This window comes from Canis aureus, chromosome 10 (assembly GCF_053574225.1).
Source record: "Canis aureus isolate CA01 chromosome 10, VMU_Caureus_v.1.0, whole genome shotgun sequence".
NCBI classification, from domain to species: Eukaryota; Metazoa; Chordata; class Mammalia; order Carnivora; family Canidae; genus Canis; species Canis aureus.
The window spans coordinates 47,521,605-47,545,921 of record NC_135620.1 but is presented as its reverse complement, the minus strand read 5'-3'; the positions used below and the strand labels follow the sequence as shown (position 1 = coordinate 47,545,921).

At 40.1% G+C, this 24,317-nt stretch overlaps 1 protein-coding gene and 1 non-coding gene across 10 annotated transcripts in view; one reads left to right on the top strand and one right to left on the bottom strand.

Annotated features, from left to right (window-relative positions):
* LOC144322332 (uncharacterized) overlaps positions 1–24,317 on the bottom strand; it is a 360,447-nt gene that overhangs the window by 222,852 nt on the left and 113,278 nt on the right. For 8 of the 9 annotated variants that reach the window (XR_013387970.1, XR_013387969.1, XM_077912229.1 and 5 more), the window contains exon 1: positions 5,870–6,018. The exons of the other annotated variant lie outside the window; for it this stretch is intronic. The gene's annotated coding sequence lies outside the window, so the exon portion shown is untranslated. Of the gene's footprint in view, positions 1–5,869; positions 6,019–24,317 lie in introns of those variants that run through there. 9 annotated transcript variants of the gene reach the window in all.
* LOC144322880 (U6 spliceosomal RNA) lies at positions 16,534–16,640 on the top strand. Its single transcript, XR_013388478.1, has one exon. It is a non-coding gene; the product is annotated as a U6 spliceosomal RNA (small nuclear RNA).

Sequence of the window (24,317 nt, the reverse complement as noted above, 5' to 3'; positions counted from 1 at the left end):
ATTGTTGTATTTGTGCAGGGAGGGGAGTCCCTTCATTAAAGACATGCTTTTGAGAGATGTGTGGTGGTCTAGAGGCTGTGGGAACTTGTCCACTTAGAGGTTTACAATCTAACTGGAGGCCCAAGCACAACAGCCAGCTGGGAACAGTATTTCCTGCCGTGTAGGGGAAGGTGATGCAGCAAATTTAAATTCGAGGAAACCCTTTGTTCCCACCAAACAGGTCCCACAAAACTAATTCCTTTGAGAACTACAGCTTGCCCTATTGGAATCAGGATTATTTGACCTTAAGATTACTTACAATCGAGGGACAGCAGTTGGGGGGAAGAGGAGCAGGAGAAATGCTTTGAATTCACTGATGTGTTCCCGAGACTTTTGGCAGTATGGTATTTATGTGAAGAGTTTAGCCCCATCAAAACCATATGATTTCATGCAACAATATCCAGTTCCTTTATTCATTCTTTCTTTCAACAGTATTTATTTTCTCTATGCCAATCATTGTTCTAGGCCCTAGGAATATGGCAATAAGTAAGACAACTATGGTTCCTCTCTTTTTATAGCTAGTCAGTTAAATACATAATAAAGTGTAATTTTTTTTTAATGAAAGAGTATGGGCAAGAAGCAATGCACATGTATGAATCACAAGCATAACCTATTTAGTGGAATGTGGCAGCCTTTCCAAAAAGGTGTACCACCAGGACACCCCAAGTTATGGTGAGGGAACAACCCAAAGTCTCAGGAGCTTACAAGTTCCTTGCTAACCCCAGATGTCCCCTGTTGTTTACCAGGGACCTCTGTCAACCATGGTTACTCAGGCACCCAGGCAGAGAGATCAGCTATCAACTCAAATGGTACCAAATGTTAAGCCAGAGGCACAAATATTTCTGAGGGTCTGGCACTAGCATTTGAATGCTGCACCTGTAAGTGGCATATATCTTCCTGCTCAATTCTCTTTGGCCAGCACTAATCATGCACCCCATCCAACCAGGAGGTGCAATCATACCAAGTGCTCTGTAATGACTTGTACAATAAGTAATGACTCTGGGTCAGGAAGCAGGAGGAAGGTCAGGGGACCGAGGAAAATAATTCCAGACATATACGAAAGGCAATAACATGTGTAAAAGCCATCTAATCCTTCCCTGGAGAGCACTCCTCTTCTCTAGGCACAATTAATTATATGCCTGCCTCCAGACTAGACTGTAAGTTACCAAGTCCATACTTCCTAGCACCATGCCTGACACGAAGTAGATGCTCAAGACATACCTGGAAATAAGGAAAACAAGATTGCCTTCTGGAAAGGATATAACAGATCAGATCAAGAGTAGGCAGAGTTCACTGCAGAGCCATAATCATCTCTAGATCAAAACAGATACTCACTTGAAGACTTTCCTGATCTGCTTCCATCACACTCTCACTCAGAAAGAACTGAGCCCTTCTTCCTTTTTACCTCAAATATAAACTGTACTGGTAACTGCAACACCTTGTAACTCACATGTGTTTGTCTCTTATCCTACTAGATGTTGAGCACTGGGTCCCCACTTATTTGTCTGTGTAGCTTAGTGTAGACCAGTGTCTGGCACATGGTAGGGGGTCACTAAACATCTACTGGGTGATTGAATGGATCTGAATTTAAAAGTATCAATAGAAGGCTGTCTGGATAGCAATAGAAGTATGGAGAAATTAGGTAAATTAGACACTGTGCTGGGCAGTAGACTAAAACAAACACCCATTTCAGTGACCGGTAGGTCTCCTGATGGGTGCTGCAAGTTATTATAGCCTAGTTTGAGATGGATTTAAACCACATCAATAACTTCCTCTACTCTAATGTTATGCTTACACATGACATTTGAGACAGAACACACCATCAGCTTACATGTACATCCTGGTCTCTCCAGCACACTGTTTTCTTTCCCTTTCCTATCTGCGTAGACCCTGCACTTCTGCTAGAAGTTGGCTCATGATGACCACAATAGCATGCACCTTGTGTTTGTATCACATTTGAACTTCATAAATGACTTCATGTCTCTTATTTCACCATCCAGAAAGGCAACTCTTGTGGCATCCAGCAATAAATAATGATTTGTTGTCATTATCAATCAGAGGAAGAGAAAAAGCAATGTGTTGCTTTTCACCTCTCCTTCAGGTTTGATTTTGCAGAGTAGCTGAGATGCTGTTCGGTCTCCTCTCTCTCCCAGCTCCACTGGCCTTAGTAACTGCCTGAAACATCAGGGCTCCAGGCAAATATTCAGGCTTGTGACCACAGAAATCCAAATGGAATGTCAATTTTCATGCATTCAAGGTGAACCAGGCTGCTCTAATTCCCAGGAATTGTATGTTCTATCAGGAGACCTGCCCCCATGGCGGCAAAAGCAGCCTGTTACTGTCACCACAGTTGCTCAAGGAAGGGCTTGTGAGCTGCAATTTTTCACACCATTAATGCATTGCTTATACCAAGGAGCACAGCTGGCAATCCTGGGATTGCATTAGAGGCTTTGGTGAGAAGCCTGGAGATGGCACTATCAAGGAAGAAGTGAAAGGTGATCACTGGGACTCTCCCAGCTAACTCTGTGGGGAGCCAGCACTATTTATGCACTTACCAGAGCTATGCTTCTGATTGTAATGGGGCCCTTGACAAATGGAAGGATTTTTACATTGCTGCACTTTGGTGGGACTAACAGGATGCCAGCATCAGCTTTCAACGCCTTTCCTGATGACCCATGCATAATAGCTTCCTGTGCATGGGCCTCAAGTACCCATGACTCACTTTGCAACTGATACTTACAAGTTTCTAAACATGCAAGTCATTAGAGAACTCTATACACCCTAAATTTCTATCATGAGCCTTATGGTATTATTAATGGTTAAGAGCATTTCCTTTCCAGTTATACTACCTGGATTCAAATCTCTTCCTTTACTTATTCTAATTGTAAGACTTCAAGTAAGTTATCCTCTCAAAGTTCCAGATTCCCTATCTTTAAAAGATGGGTAATAAAAGCAACCACTCGTGGTGAAGATTAAATGAGAAAATGAATATACAGTACCAGGCATGGAAAATGAGAACTATTTTTTAAATGTTTTGTTTTGTTTATATAATATATATTAGGGTTTCACAAAATGGTAGCAATGTAGGAAAAGACATTAGGGTTTGAAGCTGACAGCCAAGAATTCTTGAGAGGTCTTTGGTACAAAAAAAGTGGTTTTATTAAAACACAGGGAGAGGACCCTAGGGCAGAGAGAGCTGCACTGGAGTCATGTGGAGTGGCCCATTATATATTTTCAGGTTGGGAGGGGGTTAGGGATAGTCTCCAAGGAATTTTGGAAGCAAGGTTTCCAGGATCTTGAGGGGGCAGGCAATTGTTGGGAAAATGACATTTATTACCATCTAATAAAACCTTAGTCTTGAGACCCTCCAGATGTGTATCAGTGGCTCATATGCTTGGGGGATGATTGCCAACACATATCTTGGAGGGTTTAGAGATAAAGGAAATTTCTAACGGAATTTTTATATGTTAAAGAAGACTTACAGGATACAGGAGATCAGGCAAAAATTGCCTGTTGCCCTTAGCATAGTGTTAACATTGAGGCAGTTGAGTCCCTAAAGGAAGGTCGCCCTACCTGTTTCAAGGACTTGTTAATGGGCTGTAGGTAGTAAGGGCATTTAATAATTTTTATTCCATTTTTGTTTCCCATATCACTAGAAAGATTAATAGGTAGAAATTACAAGAAAAGAGATTTCAATAAGGCGTTTCTCACCAGTATTAAGCACTGCCCTGGAAAAAAAGGACATGCCTTCAATAAATATTCATTGAGGACCTACTATTACATGAGCCACTAGGCTCCAGGTAGATAAGATGTCTGTCACTGCAAATGTGGGATGGACAACCCCTGGTAAGAGTAGGAGCCAGTAGAGTGCATCTTCCACCCCAGAAAAGCTAATGCAGCCTAGGGAGACTCTTGGGGTAGGGAGAGTTTTAATCAGATTTCTAGATTGAATAATCAACTTGCACACACTTGCATCAACCTCAAGTTGTGTGTGGACCACTTTGTTCTGATAGGTGTCTCTATTAATAAAGGAGGATAAAACAGAAGGGGGTGGGGAGAACAGCAAGAAAATTGCATAACTGCCTATTCCAAATTGCTTGAAAGTCTTACCTGAAGAAACATACATCATAATTAAGGCCTCTGGGTTCCATTTAAGAAAATGCTGGAACAATTCAATTGCTTTGCTCCCAGGCACTCTTAGAATTTTTCTGATTGTTGCCATCATTATTTTACTGAAAAGTGTTAATCATTACTGTAGGCTCTTCAGTATCACAATTTGAAAGGGGAGATCTTCCCACCTTGAGCTTCCCTTACTATTGTTTTTGATACTTGAAAGGAGAGGTGGGTACAGAAGGGGATGAGGAGGCAGGGGCGTTGTATAAATATACAGGTCACAGTCATACATTGAGCAATGCTTCAAACAGGCCAAACTCTTCCCATCTGACAGGTTCCCACCACCCTCCCTGAGGACAGAGAACCTGGGGAATGAGCAGCTGCTAGGCTGAGGAGGTGGCAAGGCAAGCTGACAGCCGAAGCAGACCATCCGGTTAGTGGGTGAGAATGTACCAGAGAAAGAAAACTGGCAAAGGAAGTAGAGACTGGAAAAAGCCCACAAGTTACCTTCTGAGAAGGCAGCCCACCCCAATAAGCACCTACAGTATGCTCCCAGATGTCTCCTTTCTTTATTCATCTGCCATCATGGTTCTCAACTTGCATATGCATGTGAATCACCTGGGAATCTTGTTAAAATGCGGATCCTAATTCAGGAGGTCTGGGGTAGTGCTTGCGATTCTGCATTTCTAATAAGATCCCAGGTGATGCCGACACTCATGATCTACAGACCATACACTTTAAGTGGCAATGTACTAGATCGGAGTTGGCAAACTACAACTTATAGGCCAAACACAGCCAGTTGCCTGCTTTCATAAATGAAGTCTGATTGGAATCCAGCCATGCCCAACTGTTTACAAATTGTCAATAGCTGCTTTTCACTGCAACAGCAGAGCTGAGTAGTTGCAGCCGAGACTTCTGGCCCATAAAGCCTAAAAAATATTTACCATCTGGCCCTTTAGGCGAAAATGTTCTAATCCCTGTCCTAGACAATACTAAGTATCAAAACTAAGAAAAAAAGATGAAACAATGTTGTGTCAGGCTGAAGGAACTTGTATTATGAATTTCAACAAATAAGAGAAAAGTTCTTGCTTTGGCAACACAAGATGGTAATTTTTTAAAAGATTTATTTATTTAAGAAAGGGATAGAGGGAGAGGGACAATTTCCAGCAGGTACCACACTGAGTGCTGGGTGCCCTATCCCACGACCCTGAGATCACAACCTGACCCAAAACCAAGAGTCAGATGTTTAACTGACTACATCACCCAGGCACCCCAAAATGATAATTTTTATAGAGACTTAAAGGAGATTTGTAGTTTGTAAATGAATCTGAGGAGAAGACACTCCAGAATTCCATGGCCCCTTAGAAATATTATATAAGTTTGAAAAGAACTAATGAGATCCTGCATGTTGTCTGAAGTTGATCATAAATTAGGTTCAGACACACAAAAGTTTATGAAGCCATCTTAGATCAGTTGAAAGAATATACCTCTGCTCCTCCCTGCCTTATCATGGTCTCCTTAGCTCCTTTGTTCTTTTTCTTCAATGGGGTACCAATAGCAACAACTGAAACTTAACTTTTCGTGATACAGCATTTTCCAAAATTATTTTTACATGCAATAGAATATTAGATCTTCACATTAATCTTCCACTATGGGTAAGCTAATTCTGTCTGATGCAAAGAAATAATGAGGTAAAGTCTTCTCTCAAGGAACTCACCATTAGTCATAGCAATAAGCATCAACAGGGATGCCTGGGTGGCTCAGTGGTTGAGCATTTTGGCTGGGGTCGTGATCCCAGGGCCCTGGGATCGGGTCCCACATCAGGGTCCCACAGGGAGTCTGCTTCTCCCTCTGCCTATGTCTTTGCCTCTGTCTCTCATGAATGAATGAATGAATGAATGAATGAATGAATGAATGAATAAATAAGCATCAGTATGTCATAATGGCCAGTAGCAGGGATACAGATGTGACACAGGGAAGGGCACAGGCTGCATAAGGCTGCCATATCAGCATTATATAGGTTTTTAAGTTGAAGGAGGGGGTGGTAAGGAATGAGAAGACTGTTCCTAAAATGGGTAACAGAACCAAAATCTGATGGAAGGAAAGATGTTAATGGTAGCATTTTACAGAGAATGTTCTTATGAGATAGAAATTTCATATTAGAAATATGAAGTTGAGGCTCAGAATTAATACAGATTAATTACTGAAGGTAGGATTCAGGTTAGAATCTTCTAACTCCAAACATTATTCCTTTCTACTGTGATATCGGCTTTTCAAGGAGGATTCCTTTTTCCAGGGGATGGTGTAAAATGGGATTAAAATAACAGTTATGATGATGACTAACGTTTATAGTGTGTTTTCCTATGGGCCAAACCCTGTCTTTCAAAGGACTAGTACCAGTAGATGAATGTTACATATTAGAAGATTTCATCTCAGTATAATTAAAATCCTTCAAATATTTGGAACTGTCTGGTGACAGAATTGGCTATATCATATAGAATAAGCCTCTCCTACTTAAGAGAAGTGCCTACAATGAAGCTGAATCCACAAGTGGTTTTGTAGCAGAGATTGCTTTGTGTCGGCTAAGAAATCAGAATGGATGACTTCCAGAATCTCTTCCAACTCTGCATCTCCTCCCAAAAGGTCAGTTTCCCAAAGTTACCCAGTTTAGCCAAAGCTAGAACCTACATCTCCCACTTCTCTTTCCTCTACCTCCTTTTTCAGTGCAACTATTAATATCAGATGATGGGAAGACTGATGAAGGACCAAGCACTATATTCCTGGAAGTGGACTGGAGTTCAGTATAGACAGAAATAATGTAAATAGTAATTCTCAGCAGAGCCCTGTGAAGGACTTACTAAGCCTAATTTGAGCAGCTGGGAGATTTCTCATTCTCTCAGTCGTTAAGATACTGCTCCCCAAGTACATGTTTGTGCCAGTTAGGATTATTCTTGAATTTTACTACAGGTACCACCAAATCGCATATATTATGTTTAGGCCATATTTGATTGCTACTTTTTTTTTCTAATTCATATATCATTATACATAGCTTTCTATATCACAGTAATTTAGCTATGAAATATGTATGAGGAAGCTTGAGTGAAGTGAAATAGGATACAGTGAAACCTTAGGGAATAATGTACTCTCTTATTTTATAGCATATTGTAATATTTTATGATATCATGGATTCAGTCACATGTTTTCTTTATGGAATGATCTATCAATCCAATCCTTTTGCCAATGTAATTGAAAAAGCACTTACTGCAAAGCTCAAATCTGAGCTTAGTCCCCCATCAGGCATGTGAGTAAAAGAAAAGCATTCTATAATGAGCTTGGTACTGTAATCTCAAGGGGTTTTACACTCATGGAGATTTGCAAGCATGTAACCAACTCCTAGAGAAAAATGCAGCACCCTCTAAAATAGTGGGCCAAAAGAAGTAGAACAGATAACAAGTACCACAGAAGTCGATTCAATATTGAATGGGGATTGCAACATTAATTTTCATGTTTTGGCCACATTATAGATTGACTAGAATACCCCTGATAATCATTTAATTTATTCTCTCTTGACAGCAATCCATATGTGCATCAGTTGTCATGCCACGTAATCAGCATACAAGAACCATGTCCCATTTGAGTGAGATTAGCTGGTCTACTGTGGCTATGTTATGATTTCAAGCCTTGTTCCCTGTAATGCCTCTATAATGCAAAACTTAATGATTTTTTTCTTTAACCTGCATAGTCTCCAGAGGTGGTGCATCTGATTCAGTCTCTAAAGTAAGGTAAACAGTGTGGTTTGGAGGTCAGCACAGCATGTCAGAAAGCAATAGAAACAGCTGTGCAGCCAAAGAAAGTGCTTAAGATTCTTTTGAAACTGACTTTAGTTTTTAGTACCAGAAAAAATGAAATCAAAGGTACCGGTACTCCTCACTCTTATGCCAAATATAGATTTTCATAAATTAGTCAAACACAGCTCTAAAAGCTGGTTTATCTTGAGGTTAATCTCAGATGAGAAATTAATGTTTAATTTTAGTCAAGATAAAAGGTGGCCCATATGCTCCCTTTCTTTTTGTTTGGTTGGAATCTAATTACAACGAGGTCACTCATTCATTCACTTGCTTAGCAAATATTTGCTTAACTATCTGAAGCCTTTTGTTTTTTAACTAAAGCAAAACTTACCAGAAATTTCCACGTTACATTAGTTTCTTAATTTTAGATATTTGCCTAACTCCCCAAGGATACCATCCGTGCCTTGAGGGAGTAGTTGAGGAAATTTACATCAAAAATATTTGCCACCTGTAACCACTCTCTAATTAGCAAAAATGCCAAATCAGTGCCTTTAGATTTCTAAATGACTCCGACAAAATGAAGCAGTATTATAGATTAGTTTAAATCATCTTTAATCTGGAAGACTTTCACCATCTAATAAATGGGACTTATTTACCCCTCTCATCATGCCATCATGTGATTTCTTGTTTCTCAAGATCAGTGGTTCACAGCCTTGCCTATATACTGCAATCACCAAGAAAAATGTGAAAACAAAAACACCTGATATTCACGCCTGGCGAGCCTGTTTAATTGGTCTGGGGTCAGGCCCAGGTTTTGTTGAAGTACTCTATGTGTTTCAAATGTGCAACTGAGATTTAGAACCACCAGTCCAAATTATGAGAACAGAACACAATGTCCTTGCTTTATGAACAACCTTCTAGTAATTCAACAACCCTCATGCCTGCTGTGAAAGTCCAGAATCTCTAATGTGGTCATCAGTGCTCTCGTGGATCTGGCCCCTGCTTCTTTTTTTTTTTTTTTTTTTTTTAAAGATTTTTATTTATTTATTCATGATAGTCACAGAGAGAGAGAGAGAGAGGCAGAGACACAGGCAGAGGGAGAAGCAGGCTCCATGCACTGGGGGCCCGATGTAGGATTCGATCCCGGGTCTCCAGGATCGCGCCCTGGGCCAAAGGCAGGCGCCAAACCGCTGCGCCACCCAGGGATCCCTGGCCCCTGCTTCTATGTTGCTTCTTTTTCCCAGACTTTCAGCTGTGCACTTCCAAAACTGCAGGTCTTCAAACCTACCACTCCATTCTGACGCTGGTCCTTAGACAAGCTGCTTTCTTTATGGATCATGCTTCCCCCACCTCTTAACCTGGCTAATTTCTACTGATCTCTAGTCTAGGTTGAAGTGTCACTTCCATAAGTAGAACATTCTGACCCTACCCCATGACTCTCATCCTAAAAGAAGTTTCCCCACAATACCTAACACCTTACTTGTTCATTACATGGAATCTGCAGGGTCTTGGAGGACAGGAATCATGTCTGTATTCTTTACTGCTATGTCTCCACTACTTGGCACAGTGCCTGACACAACAGAAGCTCAGTAACTATTTGTCATTGAAGCACACCAGAAATTTGAGCAGGGAAATTTTTATATATGAAATGCTTACCTAGTAAAAAGTGATCATTAAATGAGCTAAGCTGGGCAGCCCGGGTGGCTCAGCGATTTAAGCGACACCTTCAGCCCAGGGCCTGATCCTGGAGACCCAGGATCAAGTCCCATGTCAGGCTCCCTGCATGGAGCCTGCTTCTCCCTCTGCCTGTGTCTCTGCCTCTTTTTCTCTCTGTCTCTCATGAATAAATAAATAAAAATCTTTAAAAAAAATAAAAATAAATAAATGAGCTAAGCAAATGTTGAGGGCAGTCACACCCCTAGGTGAAAGTGAGTACACAAGGAGGGAATTAAAAATGTAGAAGAGTACCAATTCACCCCTGAGATTTGGACCTCACTGGAAAGGATCCAACTACAACCTGCTAAAAAGCAGAAACCTCACTAGGTTGTGAGCTAGAGCTGATCTGCAGGAAGTCATTTGTTGGGGTGCTGTTGAAGTTCATGTGGGTGCCATGCGGTAAAGTTGGTCTAAGGAAAGCTGCTCACTGGAGTGCTTATATATCGTTGTTAGTAAATAGGAAGGCTTCTTGTACTGAGGTGCTGGGGAGTCTCATGGGAGATTAAAGGCCGCTATTCACCCATTCACCACTGGCACCTGGGCAGCTGGAGGTAGAGAAAAGCACATCAGGAGAGCCTTTCTTTGCTATGCCTACAGTGTTTTTCTAGCCCCCTCTACTGACAAAAACCTAACATTACACCAGCTCTCAAAGTGAAGTTGTCTATAAAAAAATGTTCAGTCCCAAATCACTAAGCACAGCAAAGAGCAGCAGATTCAGAGCTGAGAGGTAATCATTTATAACTAGCACTGTGAAAGATAGATGTATAGGTAGATATAAAGACATATAAATATCTCCAATAAAAACAAAGAAAATATGAATCCCTTCACAAATTAAAAATCAATAGTATGTTCAAAAGATGAGAGTTTCACATTCACTTTCTCCTATTACATTTCTTATTATTTCTTTTTTTTCTATTCACAGTTCAAAAACCATATCATGTTGATAACTACCATCTAATCTACCCCTATTAGAGCTAAGCCCCTTTCTGCATGGATCTGAAAAGCCATGTAAGTTGGACAAAAGCAAATCTTGGATTAGAAATCTGGTGGCTTTGTTTATATGCAAAATGGACATTAAATCCCTTTAATTCCACTTTTCAGGAGATTCTGGTAGCTATGTTGCAAACAGTGAGAAAGTATAAACCAGAGAAAATAAATTAATCAGGATATTGCTTGTCATACTTTCATATCATTAGGGATGTCTGAGTGCCAAATGAAAGCTTTGATGCAAAAATTAGAGCACAGAATTGTAAGATTCTTTTGATCTTTGATCGGTGCTCATAACTTCTGTAGAATATCAACTGTGGCAAAGAATCATTAGTTTTCTGCTATATTTAAACTTCTGCTTTATTTAATAAGCAAACAGTGAAAATAAAATGCACATAGCAGAAAGATGATCTTTAGCTAGTGTCAGGGACTGAATAAATAACTATCTCTTCTAGCCTATCCTTTCATACAATCAAGTACTTGACTTAGAATCAAGTGAATTTCTGTAAGCAATTAAATTTGCTTAAACACACTCATGCATTTTTGAGGATACAATGAATGCCACACCCTTTTTGGAAACCGTTCTAAAGAACAATTAAACAATATGCATAAATAAGGAAATAATATGATACATTTTTAAAAGCTTTATTCTAAAAAATCTGCCATCCAATATTTATAAGCTACTCCCATTCCATCAAAAGAAACAAAATAACTAACAATAGGAGAACCGTGATACCATGTGATGATAGACATTCATACAAGCATTAAAAATAAGCAAAAGAGGACAGTTGTTGAAGATGGTGGGTAGGAGGACCCTAGACTCACCTCATCCCTGAATATAACTAGGTAACTCTCAAATCATCCTAAATACCCCAGAAATTGATCTGAAGACTGACAGGACAAACTCAACAACTAAAGTAGAGAAGAGGTCACATTGAAGAAGGTAGGGGGTGCAGAGATGTGGTTGGGAAAGAAATGGATCATGATTGCTGTGGTTGCAGAGAAGGGCAAAAGACCAACTAGCACATAGGGGAGTACACATGACACAGAGGAGTACAGATAAGTAAGATGAATCCCCATAGCAACTGGCTTGGAAAGAAAGAGGGGCTGAATTTTATGACTTCTGGAAACAAGCAGGGCTTAAAGCTGGAGTTTAAGGTCAGTGAGTTTAGCTGAGATACAGCCTGGAGGGCACTGAGACTGCTCTTGGAGAGAAGGCAAGCAAACGGCCCTTAGACATACAGTGTGAAAACAGCGATTGGAAGAGCACCTGGAGTACACAACAGGGAGGTTCTTTGCTCATTTCAGAGTGTATCCCAGAGAGGCAGCATTCACAGAAAGACCCCTCTGGGAACAAAGGAACTGGCAAGCACCACTTCCCTCTACCACTCCACAGAATAAGCACAGGGCCACCTGTGGGAACCAGCACAGCATACTCACTATCTAATTTTCTTACACCAAGCCTGGCCTCTCATCCCCATATTTCAGTGGAATTACCCTTCCCAGTCTAGCTTGCCTCAGTCCCAGCATGGCAGGCCCCGGCCCCCAGAAAACCAGCCCATACCCCTACTCACACTGCATCTCCCACCTTGGGAGTTTTGTGGAGCCTCAGTTCCAGTCTTGTGGTGACAGGTCTTGTTTCACAAGCAGACCAAAGCACACCAATTAAAATGCACCATATTCAGGCCAGGGACCACAATAGGCAAAGAGCCTTGGCAGACATCTGGCCTGAAGAATAAGGTGGCCAGGACACAAAAGCATAGAACACACAGCACACATTGGAGATACTCTCAGAAGTGCCAGGCCGTGGGAATAAGGAGTAACTACACTGTAGGCCACTACAGTACCTCTTCTTCATAAAGCCATTATCCTCAAGAACAGGAAACGTGGCTGACTTTCCTAACACAGAAAAACAGGCACAGAGACTTAGACAAAATAAGAAAACAAAGAAATAAAACCCAAATGAAAGAAAAGGACAAGGCCTTGGCCAGAGAGCTAAGTGAAATAGATATAAGCAACACTCCTGATGGAATATTTAAAGCAACAATCATAAGAACACTCACTGGACTTGAGAAAAGAGTGAAATACATGAGTAAGACCCTTAACACAGAGATAAAGAAAAACACAGCAGAGACAAAGGGCTCATAAACAAAATAAGAAACATGCTTAATGTAATGAACAGCAGGATGGAAGAATTGGAGGAACAAATTAATGAACTAGAAGACAGATAAGTGGAAAGTTATTAAGCTGAACAAAAGAGAGAAAAAGGAATTATGCAAAACAAAATAGACAGGTAACTCTGTGAGTCCATCAAACATAATAACATTCATATTATAGAAGTCCCGGAAGATGAAGAGAGAGAAAAGGGGATGACAGTATATTTGAAGAAATAGTTTGAAAACTTCCCTAATCTGGCAGATTAGGAAGAGGAAACAGATATTTAGATCCATGAGGCACTGACAACCCCCATCAAAAATTTAAAAAGCAGACCCACACCAAGACATATTGCAATTAAACTGGCAAAAAAAAAATAAAAAAAAATAAGCAGCAATACAAAAGAAGATAGTTACATACAACTGAAACCGAATAAGGATATCAGGGAATTTTTCAGCAGAACTTTCCAAGCCAGAAGAGAGTGGTAGGATATATTCAAAGTCCTGAATGGGGAAAATTTGCAGCCAAGAATACTCTATTTAGCAAGGCTATCATTCAGAACGGAAGGAGAGATAGAGTTTTCCAGACAAAAGATGACAAAATAGATTTAGATAGATAGATAGATAGATAGATAGATAGATAGATAGATAGAGATATATAGATATATAAATATATAAATATATATATATATAGACCCATCTATATGCTGCCTACAAAAGATTCATTATAGACCTAAAGACACGTGCAGATTGAAAGTGAGGGGATGATGAATCATGTATCATGCAAATGGATGTCAAAAGAAAGCCAGAGTAGCAATATTAACACCATACAAAACAGACTTTAAAATAAAGACTGTAATAAGAAATAAGGAAGGACACTTTATAATAATAAAGGGGACAATCCAACAAGAAGATAAAACAACCATCAATATGTATTCACAGTTAATAGCAAACATAAATGGAACAGGCACAGAGACTTAGACAGACAATCAATAATAACAAAATAATAGTAGAGGATTTTAACAGCCCACTTACATCAAGGGACACACCACATAAACAGAAAATCACAAAGAAACCCTTCCTTTGAATGATACACTGGAACAGATGGATTTAACAGACATATTCAGAACATTCCATCCTAAAACAGGAGAAAACTAGACATCTACATACAAAATAATAAAACTGCACCACTTTCTTACACTAAACACACAAATAAATTTAAAATGGATTAAAGACCTAAAAGTTAGGGCAGCCCGGGTGGCTCAGTGGTTCAGCGCCTGCCTTTGGCCCAGGGTGTGATCCTGGAGTCCTGGGATCGAGTCTCATGTCGGGCTCCCTGCATGGAGCCTGCTTCTCCCTCTGCCTGTGTCTCTGCCTCTCTCTCTCCCTGTGTCTTTCCTGAATAAATAAATAAAATCTTTAAAAAAAAAAAAAGACCTAAAAGTTAGACCTGAAACCATAGAAATCCTAGAAGAGAACACAGGCAGTAACTTATTTGACACTGGGTGTGGCAACTTCTTTCTAGCTGTCTCCTGAGCCAAGGGAAACAAAAGCAAAAATAAACTATTGAGACTTCATCAAAATAAAAAGCTTCTGCACAGTAGAGGAAACAATCAACAAAACTAAAAGACAACCTACTGAATGTCAGGGGAAGATATTTGCAAATGGCATATCCAATTAAAGGGTTAATATCCAAAATATATAAAGAATGTATATAATCACCACCCAAAAAACAAATAATCCAATTTAAAAGTGGGCAGAAGACATGAACAAACATTCTTCCAAAGATGACACCCAGATGGCCAACTGACACATGAAAAGATGCTCAACATCACTCATCATCAGGGAAATGCAAATCAAGACTATAATGATATATCACGTCACATCTGTCAGAATGGCTAAAATCAACAACACAAGTAACAACAGGTGTTGCCAAGGATATGGAGAAAGGGGAACCCACTTACAGTGTCAGTGAGAATGCAAACTGATGTGGCCACTCTGGAAAACAGTATGGAGGTTCCTCAAAAAATTAAAAATAGAACTACCCTATGATCCAGTAATCAAACTACTGGATATTGCTTAAAGAATACAAAAACACCAAATCAAAGGGATACAGGCACCCCTATGTTTATAGCAGCATTATTTACAACAACCAAATTACAGAAGCAGCCCAAGTGTCCACAGATTGATGAATGGATAAAGAAGAGGTGGTATTTATGTGCAATGGAATATTATTATTCAGCCATAAAAAAGAATGAAATCTTGCCAGTTGCAGTAACATTTTTGAAGGTAGAGGGTAAAATGGTAAGTAAAATAACTCAATCAGAAAAAGACAAATACCATAGGATTTCATCCATATATGGAATTTAGGAAACAAAACAAAGATGCAAAGGCAAAAAAAAGGGACAGAGGGGGGCAAACCAAGAAACATATTCTTAACTATAGAGAACTGATGGTTAACAGAGGGAACATGGGTGGGGTAAAGGGTGAAATAGGTAATGGGGATTAAGGAGTGCACTTATTGGATGAGCACCAGGCAATGGATGGAAATATTTAATGACTACATTGTACACTTGACACTAATAAAACACTGATGTTTAAAAAATAGGCAAAAGACTTTGAAACAACATAAGGAAATGATTGTTTGATAATAATCTTGTATTAAATGGAAAAAATAAGTACAAAATCATGTTCCTTATATAATCACAACTAAGCAGTGCATAGGAGAAAGACTAGTAGGCTTTTTTAAAATCATTTTCTGTAGGATGATTTTGTAGATATCAAGATTCTAGATAAAAAAGGAGATAAATTTAAAATTTTGGTAGATTTCCAAATTGTCCTCTAGAGAGGTGCTGCACACATTTACTTTTCCACTAACACTGCATTTAACACATTTTCTATGTGTTCTATAATGTGCATAAATAATACTTATCCTAGGGAAAATACCTTTTAGATTTGATTAAAAATTTTCAGAGTCCAGTCTTAGAGATAGTGCCAATACTCTGACAAATTGCACATAGACAGTATAATTTTCTACTTCTTTTAGAGCTCCCATATTTCCTGACAGTAAAATACATGCCTGTGATGTCAAGCTGTGTTTAATTCATGCAATCACCGTATTTAGTTGAGCAAATATATGTACAAATTGTTAAATGGAAGCCATGGGGAGAAACAAAAATAAATCAGAACTGAATTCTACCCTTAAAAATCTCACAGGCTTTTACATGTAAAAGCTATGAAACTAAGTAGATAAGTGCCACTGGGGAGGTTAAAGAGCCTACAGGTGTTCACTATAATTTGGGAAGTGTATGAATAGGCAGTGGGTAGTAGGCATTCTGGATGGGACCTTAGAAAATCTCTTGCTAGAAATGCAAAGGAAATCATGGCAAAGTCTGAACGGTGCAGTTCTATGTTCTCACCTTTGTTTTTGAAAATGATAATCCTCCTCCAATGACACTCAAATTCAGGAACATTTTCCACTACCTAACTTTCGGTCATAGGATTTAACTTACTCCACAACTGTCATGCTACTTGATTCTAGGAATATACACATGAAATAAAAAGATAAGATAAAATAAAATTTTAAGAAGTGTTCCTAATCTTAAGGTGTTTACACCTCACTCTAGTGAAATATCCAGATAGTCAGAAATCAAAATTCAGTTTGAGAAATTACCTCTTAAAGAAAACTGAATCATATGGAAGATGTATGTTTAACTTTTTAAAAAACTTCCAAACCAGTGCTTGCTTCAGCAGCACATATACTAAAATTGGAATGATACAGAGAAGATTAGTATGGCCCCTGCACAAGGATGACACACAAATTCATGAAATGTTCCATATTTTTAGATATGTATATTCATATTTTGAACAATGAAAAAAAAACTTCCAAACTGTTTTCTTTTTTTTTTTTTAATTTTATTTATTTATGATAGTCACAGAGAGAGAGAGAGAGGCAGAGACACAGGCAGAGGGAGAAGCAGGCCCCATGCACCGGGAGCCCGACGTGGGATTCGATCCCGGGTCTCCAGGATCGCGCCCTGGGCCAAAGGCAGGCGCCAAACCGCTGCGCCACCCAGGGATCCCTCCAAACTGTTTTCTAATAGCTGTATAGTGATATCTTGTTTTGATTTAAGTTTTCTCCAATAACCAGTGATTCTGAGCATCTTAACACAGGCTTATTTGTAATCTTTATATTTCCTTTTGTGACACGTCTTTTCAAATCTCTTCCCCATTTCTTGGGTAGTCTTCCTATTTCTGTTTTTAGAGTTCTTTATATATTCTGGATAAAAGTCCTTTTTCAGATATATGCTTTGCAATTATTTTCTCATCTATGGCTTGCATTTTCATTCTCTCAACATGTACATGAATGTTCCCAGCAGCTTTACTTGTAATAACCAAAAACTAGAAACAATATAAATGTTCATTAACAGGTAAGTGGGTAAACAAATCCTACATGTCCATCCAATGGAATACTACTAAGCAATAAAAAGTAATAAACTACTAATATATACAATATTGATGAATATCAAAATAATAATGCTGAGTGAAAGAAACCAAACCAAAAATAAGAATACGTAGTGAGGTATCCCTGGGTGGTTCAGTGGTTTAGCACCTGCCTTCGGCTCAGAGCATGATCCTGGAGTCCCGGGATCAAATCCCACATCAGGCTCCCAGCATGGAGCCTGCTTCTCCCTCTGCCTGTGTCTCTGCCTCTCTCTCTCACTCTCTCTATCTCTTGAATAAATAAAATCTTTAAAAAAATGAATATGTAGTGAATGATTCTATTTATATCAATAAACTGTCTAAAAGTCAAACTAGTCTGGGGCACCTGTGTGACTCAGTTGGCTGAGTGTTCGACTCCTGATTTTAGCACATGTCATCATCTCAGGGTTGTAGGATCGAGCCCATGTTGAACTCCACACTCAGTGCAGAATCTATTTGAGATTCTCTCTCTCTTCCTCTGCTCCTCCCCCATTCTCCCTCTCCTAATTAATTAACAAATTAATTAATTAAAATTCAAACTAGTCTATGGTGACAGAAAACAGATCAGTGGTTGTTTGGGGGCATCCAGGAATGGATGAGGGGCAGGAAGGGACTCTCTCTGGAGGGATCATAAAGGGGCATAAAAAACTTTTGGAAGGGATGTAAATGTTGATTATCACAATTGTGGTGATGGTTTTACAGGTTGTTCATATGTAAAAACCTATCAGATGGTACAAGTTAAATATGTATGTCAGTTATATCTCAATAAATATTAAGAATGCAATTTGGGAAATGTGACAATATAGATAATTACAGATTGCTACAAATACTCAGAGAAATATCTAATTTTAACTCAGGGTTCAGGGGAGGCTTCCAGAAAGAATGGCATCCAAGTTGAGCCTTGCAAAAAGAAGCAGGATAGGAAGGATGTGCCACCCCCTTTCACATCCTGACCAACAGACCTTATCATCATTTGCCTCAGGTCACTTCAGAGTCACTTCCAACATAGCTTTCTAGATAGGGAATACTAATAGTATTGGGATGCAGGCAAAATTTATTTACCATCTCTGGGATCACAATTATTCCAGTAAAAAAGAGGTTCAAGGATTTTAGAATATTCTGTTTCAATTCTGCTTCCCCCTTGTCCCATCAGAAAGCTTGAGCTGGTTAACCAGAGGACCTCAATTGTCCCCAGGAGCTCCTCTTCTCAGTGCCTCACCAGGCTGGATTTCCCAAAGAAGCCTCAGGCAAGAATTCTCATACAAGGTATTGATGGAGAGTGCCCTCAGGAATCAGGGAGAAGGGTGGCAGGGTAGTGATGCAGGGTGGGGCAGAGAGAGCAGCTGAGGAAGCCAAGCCTCAGCCGGAGCCTTCTTTTAGTCCCATCCCAGGGGAACTCTGCAATAAAAACTGCTCAGCAAAGCTCTTCTCACCTTTGCAGCCTGGGTTAATCAGTCATTGGCTGTGGGCTTCTGGGTGTGTGTTGGGAGGGGCATGGGTCTAACAGGGCAGTAACTTTGCCAGCACTGTGGAAGACAGGAAGGGGATCTCTGAGCTGTTAGCGACCAACATGCAGGGAAGCTACGTGGGGCTGGAGACCAGCCTGGAAAGAGGCATCCGGGCTGAACATCCAGCTGTAACCACAGTAACTCACTCTGTTCCCCTTGCTTCTCATATTCTGATCATTAGGCTTTACAACAGCGATCCTAAACTTAAATTCCTGCAGGAAGAGGCATGAGAATGAATGTCTATAGGTACAGAGGAATATTTCTTTACCTTAAGAAATAAAAAAGAAAAAAATATATATATAAACAAATGCAATAAAAGATACAACTCAGGTGATCCTGGCATCAGGGAGAGACTAAGAAGAGTTGGAAACTGGCTAGCTGGGGAACAAACTCAGCACTAGCCTGTCTTCACACAGGAATATTGACCCACCATTGTGAAGTCTTTCAAATGCTTAAGAAAAGTCACCAATCTCAATTTTAATGTAAAAGTTCACTAAATTATCACTGTTGGCCTCAATTAAAATAATAAGCATTTAGAAAAAAAAAAAAACTTCACAGGTCAGAGGTGGCCTATGGGTAATCAATATGTAATTTCAACTTTAGGAAAATAATAAAAACATACTTACTCTCCACAAAACCTTTCCTACATTTTTGGAGTCCAAAAGCAGTAAATAGGCAGCAATAGGCCATTTTTATTCCACCATATTATAGAAATCTAACAATCAAATGGAATATGTAACACACAATGAAGATAAAATATTAGGAAAAGACCCAAAACATACCAGAAAAGATATGCTCACCCAAGGGAATTTCAGAGCCATGCAACCTAACTTTTTGGGTGGGGAAACAAGACTTCTTTGAGAATCTGATTAAAACCATAGACTCTTTTCTCAAAAACACGTATGCATAACATCTGTAAGTGCACACACACACAAATTTACATGCAATTCCTAAGGGTTCATATGTCCTTTGAAGTTCATTGGTAGACTCCAGCCTAAGAGCTCCAGACATGACATGGAGGAGCGGGTAGGAGGAGGGAAGGGATAAGATAGAAAAGACAAAGAAAGATAAAGACGCATCACACAGAATCACACAGAGGAAAGGAAGTGCAGTTCTTCCTCTTCATTAAAAAAAAGAGATTGAACAGCTGGTATCAAAAAGCTTCCAGAAATGTGAGTTGCCTCTGAGGACAGGTCACAAAGGGTGAAGATACTGAGGAGTGCAGATGTTCAAGCACAGTGGATGGTGTACTCAGGTAAGGCCTGGGGAGGAGGACTCCAGGGCAGCCCACCTCTCCAACCTCAGGGGTAAAGAAAGGATATGCCAGGTTGGCACTGCAGATGTGTCTGGTGGGGGAGAGGGAGGGTGAGTGCCCACTTCCTTATGAAGGTGCTAATTTGATATCTGATGTTTAATTTCAAAAGTTAAGTAAGTCATTTTAAATAAACTCTTTGTTAAGAGAGACTGTTAGGAGAGAGGGATCAGGGCCAGCCTCAGCCAAGTCTGTGGTGTCTCACTGGCAGGATACTCGGATATAGTCGTGGCTACCCAGCAAGAGTCACTAGTCAGCAGAGAACAGAGGGTGCCACTAAGCCTGAGTCCAAAATTGAGAACCTGTGTGCACCCTCCCTGGAGGCAGAGCAGTGAAGCACATCCTGATACACACTCTGCCATTCATGGGCCTTGACTTGATTTTTCTGCGGTTCATCACCACAGAAAAATAGCTATCTATTATCTGGAAAGCATTGAGCCCAGGGGAAAAAAGAAGACTGTCTTCCTCCATGCCAAGGAATGTGCTAAAGCTTCACAATGTGCTGAGAAAGCCATGGTGTTACCTGGCTACTCTGCAAACAGGCTGCTGCCAGAGATGCTGGAGGAAGTATCCACCTGGTTCAGGTAATCTCATGCCACTCCCTTCCCTTTAAAATGTGTGAAGTAAAGTTCTCTCTTTTTTTTATTTTTAGAAAACCAAAGAATCTTCATCACTATTTGGTGATCCTCACCGAGACCCAAACATATAGATTTCCTTGGGTTCTCTAATTGTGGAAGCAATTTTAAACTCTGTCGACATCAGCCTTATTAACCCACATGGTGTTAATTTGCAGTTCTCTACTTAGCGTCTGTGTTTGCTTTGCATTTAACAGGAGTTGATACCTTATTCTGAATCTTACCACCGTCCGCTCTGAAGACACACTTTCTACCAGTGGCAACCTGCGTGGTATGTAGATGAGCTGGTGGAGATGAATTGAAATCCCTCAGGAGGTGGAATAATGTAGTTTAAAGGAAGCCCACATCCTACACATCTGCCTGTATCCAGAGGGCCAGAGCCATTACAGAACACACAATTCACACTGTGTTTCAATATTTCCGTGCTTCTAGATTGCTTCCCAGTAAATCCAACTCCTGACAGTCACCTGTAATTGATTACCCTGCCTTGTCCAGCAGCTTCTATTGTTTTTATTTATAATGAACCAAAACTTGATTCTCAGCAACCTCCCGGGGTCTCTTGGAGGCTATTTCATAAAATTAAAGTGTTTCTCCTATAAAAAACTTTCTCCCCCAAAGTACGAGGATTTGAATCAAGCCCAGCTTGGTAACTGACTGGGAGGGATTTGGCTACATGCATTCTGATTGCTTAGTGAGGCCGAGAAGATAAATTCACATTTCTTGAGCATTTACTATGCACAATTCCCTGCTGCACCGGCTTTACATATCTGAAATTTTTGCTCATTTTCATCCTCATAACCAAGAAAGGTGCTCTTATCAACGTCTTGCAACACAGGAAAACTCACATTATCTATCATCAACATCGTTAGAAAGAACAGAAGTTTAGGGGTAGGCTTAAACCTTTGCTTTGCTTCTTACTAAGGCTGAGAGTCCATTTCCTTATGCGTAAGGCAGGAAAAAATAATATGCATCGTCGTAAGATTAGTTTAACCTTTGCACACCGCCAGGTACATAGAGGCAGTCCCCTTCTCTGAGCTTTCTCTTCCTAAAGATCATGGGCTAGGTGTGTGTGCATGCACACAGTGCATGTGAATTTGAAACCATCATACAAAAAATTCTCAATCACAACTAGCTGAAAACATAAGGCCGGGTAGGGTCTTATTCAGCCAGTTTTCACTCTCCACTTCCACTCTTGAGAGCACATCCCTCTCCTTCTTCTTCTGTATTTCTTACCCTGTGTGTCCATTCTCTCTCCTGGTCATGTTCTTCTACTTCCCCTCCTTTCCCTATCAAAAACTTCTTCCTTCTAGACTGCCAACCTAATCCTGCTAGCCAGAAATTCTCTGTCCCCAAAGCATCTTGATGACTTCCACAGAAGCACTTCCCAAATCATCACAGCCAGGAGAGGCAATGGCAGTGGACCTTGTAGAAGACTGAACCACAGTTATGCAACTAATGTCAAACTCTTGGTAGCCTTTCTATTTCTGTGAAACACTTCATTGCCTGCATATCATGGTCCATTTAAAATGGACACTACACTGATTTGAGATGACGGTATATCTACATGATCCCTCCTAGTCCATTCAAAGACCATGAAGACAAGAACAGTACTGATACCCTGAGAGCAGCCGATAATCACACATGTGACTTCCTTTGGTTCCACTCAATTACCACAATAACCTTGTTTCTCTGAGTATCGACATGCAATTTTCCATGCCTGTTTTCCTTTCTTGGTCTTTGTCTACTTATTGGCTGTAAAAATCAATGTATGTACTCTACTCTTGCACCTCATGAATCTGAGAAAATTGAGGAAACTAACACTTCTGTGGCATAATTCCCTTAAATGCTGAAAGGTCTAGTGACAAAGTATACTGTTTACCATAGCTTTGTTCTCCATGTCATCTCAAATATAGTGGTAATGATTGTAGGGAGCTGGGGCTTCTGGGTGGCTAAATTGGTTAGGCACAGACTCTTGGTTTTGGCTCATGTCATGATCTCGGGGTCATGGGATGGAGCCCCATGTCAGGCTCTGTGATCAGCACAGTCTGCTTGAGATTCTCTCTCTCTCCCTCCACCCCTCTCCCTTCATGTGCATGTGCCCTCTCTCTAAAAAAATAATAAACCTTTAAAAAATAGTAATAGTAATAATGGTGAGGAGCAGATGTGGAGTGCTTTCTGTATGTTAGGCCCTGTGTTGAGTGGTTTCCACACCAACTCTGAGAAGCTGATAATATTATCCTTATTCTATAGATGAGGAAACTGAGACTGGGCAGCCTTGTCAATTATCAGTGGAAAGGGAATGAAATATCTTCTAAGGAGTAGATACGTGAGGTATTACTGTGGAAGGATCATGGACCTCGGACCAGATAATCCTGAGTTTAAGTCCCAGGTTCTCAATTGAATACCCGAGGAAAGCTGCTTCACTTCATATGCCTCAGTTTTTTTTCATCTCTAAAATGGGAATAATAAATCTTATCATACAGGGACTATTGTAGAAGTTGTTGTGAGAGTAAGCTAATATAGAAAATAGAGTCTGAACCATAATGAAACCTCTGCAGGTGTTTATTACCTTCCCTCCCTTATGATTGCTATGTTATCATATAACCCAGCCAGCAGGCTTTCCCTGTAACGCTCCTTGCCATGGGCTAACCAATTTTGAAAATATGTATTTATGACCTAGACACATTTTAGGACCATAGTCTCAAGGAGATCTATCTCAAGGAGATCTATCTCAGTCTCAAGGAGATCTATTTCAGTTCACAGACCACCGGCCCAAGTAATCATTAAAAGCTAATAAGTGTATGTTTTGTCAATTCTGTTGTCACACATGAGCACTAAGTCTTTGCCCTACAAATCTTCTTGCAACATTTTTTTTCTAACTCATTACATATTTCTGCAGTGAATTTTTAACTCACTTCTGTTGTATTTTTTGCCCTATAATCCATCTCCCCCGTACTGATTCTGCCCTTCTACATGAGCCTGCCATACCACACATGTTCTGCACTGAGCTGATGCTTGGACGGAATCAGGATGTCCCAGGCAAATTCACACCCATGAAAAGCATGGCTTAAAATAGGGATGCTGACACCACCTTAACTCAAACAGCACAAATTCCGGGCTGTAATTTTCTATGCTACTTAATCTCCTGATACAAAAACCTCTGTTGCTCAAGGGAATTCTTCATCCAGTGTGGAGGAAAAAACATTCTCTCAAGGATGTAATAAGTTAACAAACCAAATTAGCATGTAGTAGGGTTTTGCAGCTCTTATTATCCACATTAACCTCAGGGCTCTCCAAGGCTAATGTCTTTAGTTGTGCTGTTTTTTGCTTGCCGTCTCCAGACCACTAACCTTACTTCTCCATGGGGGAATTGAAAGCTGTGCTCTTTGCAAATCTCCCTCTGATTTCCGTTCTTTTTGGTGGAGCTAAGCCTTCAGTTTCCAAGGTCAAATGAGCTAAGCCCCTTCCAAGAGGAGCTTACTTCTGACTGACACAATAAGGGGCTACTCTTTTTAGCAGACCCTTGCTCATGCATCATTAAAGCACTTCCCCACCTTCTGAAATGCAACTTCCTTCTCTATGCA